This window comes from Durio zibethinus, chromosome 23 (assembly GCF_047325235.1).
Source record: "Durio zibethinus cultivar Kanyao isolate XHJ-2024 chromosome 23, ASM4732523v1, whole genome shotgun sequence".
Taxonomy (NCBI): domain Eukaryota; kingdom Viridiplantae; phylum Streptophyta; class Magnoliopsida; order Malvales; family Malvaceae; genus Durio; species Durio zibethinus.
The window spans coordinates 1,436,940-1,442,939 of NC_143184.1; positions in this window are offsets into that span (position 1 = coordinate 1,436,940).

Sequence of the window (6,000 nt, forward strand, 5' to 3'; positions counted from 1 at the left end):
AATTATTCAAATTATAATTGAAAATTAAATCAATTTAGAGATATATATTCTAAAATTAAAAATATGAAATATGGATTTTATTTTTTTAATAAATAACTTTAGTTATTTACCAAATAATCTTATTTAAAAAATTATTTAATTATCAAAATGTTTCAAACATGTTTAAAAATTACAAAAATTAACTTTATCCAAATCTTTCAACAATCTTTTTTATTTTGATTTAAAAAAATTATCTTTTTAACAAATTTATGTAAGATATTAAAAATTTAAGTAATTTTATGTAAGATTTTGAAAATTTAAAAAATTTTAAACTTAAATATTTAAATAATAAGATTATTTAAATGATTATATCAATTTGAACTCTAATTATCAAATTTATATTTCAAATAAATATAAAAAATTTAATATTATCTTTATCATTTATTATATTCATTTTAAATTTTAAAAATTATATATTTAATCATAATCTAATATATATATATATATATATATATTATAATAATATACATAAACAAGTTTGCCATATAAGTTCTTATGTGGACAACTCTTTTAAATGACATATTAGATAATTTTTTTAAAAAATAAAATAGTTTTTTTTAATTACAAATTAAATAATTTTAAATTTATTCAAATATCAAAATTATTCAAATTATAATTGAAAATCAAATCAATTTAGAGATATATATTCTAAAATTAAAACTATGAAATATGGATAATAAATAATTTTAGTTGTTTATCAAAAACCTTATTTAAAAAATTATTTAATTATCAAAATCTTTCAAACATGTTTAAAAATTACAAAATTTAAATTTATCCAAATCTTTCAACAATTTTTTTATCTTGATTTAAAAAATTATTTTAAAAAAGATTTTACGTAAGATATTAAAAATTCAATTAATTTTATGTAAGATTTTTAAAATAAAAAAAAATCATCTTAAATCTTTAAAAAATAAGATTATCAAAATGATTATATCCATTTGAACTCTAATTATCAAATTTATATTTCAAATAAATGCAAATAATTTAATATTATCTTTATCACTTATTATATCCATTTTAAATTTTAAAATTTATCTATTTAATTCTAATTACCACCAAAGAATTATTCTACAAATTTAAGAGTATAAATGTAATGTGTTATACATCAATTTTTTATTTTTTTAATAACTTTTTTAAATTTTTATTCTATTACTATTACAATTTTTTTGTTTATAAATTTTTCCTAAGATATATTTTATTGTTATTACAGTTTTATTCTTACGAAAAATGATTTTTTTAATTTATTTTTTCACATATTTTTAAACATTTTTCATATTTTATATAATAATTTAATCAAGATTACTAAAGTAAAAGTATGTTAATGTTTCTTTTATTATTTAATTTATCATTCAATAATATATATTTTAATTTTTTTAAAAAAATTATTTTTATTTGATATAATTTTACAGGTATATAAATATTATTATAAATAAAATATTTAAAGAAAAGATAATTTTTTTTTACTATTTTCAAAAAAATTATTTTTTAATAGCAAATTAATATATACAAATTTTATATATGTTTTAAATTTAAAATATTTGAATATAATTTTAAAAAATTAATTTATATATATTTATATTAAATAAATAAAACTATTTCGTATATATCACGGCTTATAATCTAATTTGTAATCTGAAAGAGATAGAGAGAGAGAGAGAGAGAGAGAGAGAGAGAGAGGGTCTATTTGCTTTTGGTTTAAAACTTCAAAGCCACGGCAAGGTAGAAGGCAGTAAAGGGGGCATAGCAGCTGCTTGCGTGAAGCAAACATACATGCGGATGCGGTCAGTGGCTGCAGTCTCTCAATTGTCTGCAACTCCCAACCGCCGCAGTCGCAGCCACGTATCCAATCATCTTTCCCTTTCGTCACCTCCAACTTTTCAGCTTTTTCTCTGCTCACCACCCATCGCACAAACGTTGAACATAGATCACTGCTATGCTGGTTTTTCCTTCTCCCCCCCCCCCCCCCCCCACACGCACGCACAGAAAAAATTTTTTTCCCTTCCTCCCTTTCTCTCCTTTCCTTCCTTTTGGTTCCACCTTTGTCTACCCAAGAGATTAATCTGATGGGCTGATCTGCCTAACTAAATTGCTGCATTAAAAACAATATGGATGAATATATATATATACACACATATATTCTTCATCGAAAAAAAAAAAAAAAGGCATTTAAGCCTTTCGGTTTTACATACAGACAAAGTCCTGGGCCAGTAATCAGGCCCAATGACATGTAATTAAAAAAACCCGTTTGATTTGTATATGATTCGGTTCATTTGAATGAGGATTCTCTCTCTTTGTAGAAAACTTGGAATTACACAAGGAATCAGGAAGAGAAAAAGAGGATCGATGCTCTTTTTATATATGCAGATTGGAAAAACTCTTTAATCTGAAGTTGCACATATTGCCTTTAAGAACTTTAGCTTCTCTGTTTGAGACTGCTACAACAAATTGCAAATTTGTCATGTCGTGAAATTCAAGGTCATTATAATTGAAAATATCTGTACATATTTGAGTGCATTTGGAAGCTCTTGCGTATTTCTTGTTAAAGTAATGTTATTTTATATTTAATAAATATTTATTTTTTATAATTTTTTTATTTATTATCAATTAATTTTAAATTGAATGTTTAACGTTTATGAAAATATTAAACATTTTAAATCCTTATAGCTGATCGCTGCAGGATATCTTCTAAATTAATGAACTTATATCGACTAATACTTATCCAATAAGCATGCTGAATTTTTTTGCCAAATAAAAAAAGGTTTTACAAATTTACAATCTCTCAGTGGTAATTAGTTTTTATTATATACAGCATGTGATAAATTTCTATAACTTTACAAAGTACTTAAAGAAGTAAATCCCAGAAAATAACCCTTTCAAAAGCTTGTGGAGTATAAGTGCATATATGGCTGCATTGAATCCAAGATATGCATGAGGGTGACTGCTATAATTGGTATGGAAATTGGTGCAAAAGATAAAATGAATGCTGCTTTCCAACTCAAGGCAAGCACTGCAGCTGCCGGAATGCACATTATTATTATTATGGCATCATTGCCACGACAGTTCATGTTTACTGCAAACTGAGCTTCGTGGTGGGAAATGAAACTGGCACATGCTGGACTCAAGCTATCTTTCAAGAGGACAATAAGATTAACCCAATCTTATTTTATTTGCAATAACTGCTCAAAAACGTGTTAGTTATCGAGATTTGAGAGCTCAGTCAAAATTTCACATTGCTTAAAGGGAGGGCAGTTTGAAAATCTTCAAACCTATTTCTGGTTTGAAAGGCCAAAGGGGCCACCCCTCAATCCGCCATGCAAATTCTATATTACTATACGGTAATAGACCGTTGGCATGGTTTCTATATAGTTGTAGTATTTTTAAGAACCAGAAATTTCTTTTCTTTTTTTAATATATTTTTAATCCATCAATTTTTATTTACTTGACGTAGCTATTAGACATCTAAATTCTTTTGATTAATAATTTTTAGGAGTTGATCCGAATACATGTTACGTGAGTTAGTACTCGGTAATTTATTTATATTTTTAAGTAAAAAATTAAAAAATATAAAAAAAAAAATTCCTTATTTTATTATATATCATATTGTATTAACTGTCAATCCTTTTCACTACATGCATTGTCACATATTACAACTTTTTAACAAAATATAAAAATTAACTTAATTAAAAATATTTTCTAGATGCATGGTTTCTTTAATTAGTTTGACCATCTGATTTCTAAGTTGTAATTATTAAACATTAAAAGTAAATCATAGATTTCATGATTAGCCCGGTCCAAACACCTTTTTTTGACTCCATAATTTTAATCATAAATATATATATTTCCATTTAATAACCTGAAATTTTATTCCTTTAATAAAGTCTAATTATTAAACTAGCAAATTACACTTGACAGCGGCTTTGCCGTATCTTAAGGTGACATCCTGTAATTTATAATGCATGTATTTGATCATAAAATTCGTAAAGCTATGATATATATAATTAAATTAGGTGTTTGACCGCACGAGTGGGAAAACTTATGGGGTACTCGTTCCTCTTTAATAATTGTATCACTAAATAAATACATTATTGAGCTCTGATGAGACTGTTTCTGTTTGTTAAAGTTTAGGCAAACTTAATAACAGGACAACTTCGCTTGATTATTAACACTTTAAAGAGACAATTTATTAAGGAAATTCAACGTTAAATTTTGTTTTGTCATGGAGTTTTGTTTGATTACTTGGACAAAAGAGGGCCTTCCCATCCAAAATTTGTGGTAACTTTGTTACTTGAACTTCCTACATGTTAAATCATAATTATAGCCAATTTGCTTATTATAATATTAATGTTGATATCATTTGTTTCCACTCAAACTTGTATATTTGAATGGTTTAGTAATTTTTTTTATATAAAATAAATTATATTTTTTAAATTTTAAATTTTAAATTTATTAAATATTTTTATTATTGTAAAAAATTAATTAAATTAAATCTTAATGTAAAAAAATTAATTCTAACAAATCCATATTGAAATTCAAAATCTTTTACTGTTGAATGGACGGGGGAATATAAAAGGACATTTTTTGTAGACATGAGAGTGATGAGACAGACAACACGAGCTACTCGAATTGATAATTGCGGATGTTGTTTGTTTCTGAACAGCATGGGGCTGCCAACGTAGCTGGTGCAGGAGATGGATGTATCATGTGGAACTGTTTAAACATCATCCGTCGGTCATCAAAGTCGTACCTTCGTCACACGTGTCTCTATGTTAGTGGTTTTAAGATGATTTCTGTCAATGCTCCTTTTCACGACACCCGGATTGGAGAAGAACCGGACGGCCCGGTGAAACGCCGTTACGGACTGTTACTGTTGTTTGCTGTATTTCTTCTCTTTTTTTTATCTTAAATATTTTTATTGTTTGTATTTTGTACTTTCATCATTAAAAATTAAAAATAATACACTTTGGAAGGTATAAACACTGTTTATATTTTTTAAATTGAAGAAAAAGAGGGAAGACGACAGTTACTTTACATTCAAGTGAACGGCGCGTGGGTCCCACTTGAAAATGACGTCATCTTCCACAAGGCTGTTACGTTCTACTTCAAGACATACACGTGGCAGCCACTCGTTTGAACAGCTCATGCTTCTGCTTTGAACGCCTAAATTGAGTTTTGACCTTTTGATTGGCTCTGCCTGTCCCCTTCTTTCATCAACAATCAACATAAAGGTTTCTGTAAGGGGGGAGATTTCGGGAGGTTTTTCTTTTTCCATCTCTTTGATTTTGATTTGGCCGTACAAATGTAAAAGGTGTCACGTAATAAGAACACAACTGATGATGATCTACACCACAATCACTGTTGATGTTTGTCATCATCAAATTCATTACGTTCATCGACTATTCCATTTTAAGGGTTTTCCTGTTGCGAGCTTACCTGACATCTAAAGCCAAAGAATAAAATCTATGCGTAAGAATTTTGCTTGCTTGAGATGGTGATGTCTTTCCATTTGTAAAAGTAACCTTAGCGAAAGACAAATCAGAATTGACAGGGATATTGGATTAGACAAATCCAAGTATAATCACTTATCGGTAATTTCTCATATCCATTAACTTAAGTTGAAAACCCCATATCATTTATTAGACCCTAGTATATATAGTACTTAACCACAAAATTCAATTAAAGATAAACCTGAGGATAGGGTAACCAAGTCATTCTAAAAAATCCAGTGGGTTTATTTTGGCTTATCGTATATAAAAGGAAAGCAACAGTTGAGAGAGAGGGAGAGAGAGAGTTGGCGTCTTTTGCCCTCTACGCAGCTTAAAACACGGCAGTAGCAAATATAGATAGACCCCAATGACACGTTTCGGTTTCTAAATTCTATTCTTTTGTTTGCAAGACAGATTCAGATATAGGCCAAAGCAAAATTGTACAAAAAGTAGTTGTTTTTTTATTATTTATATACAA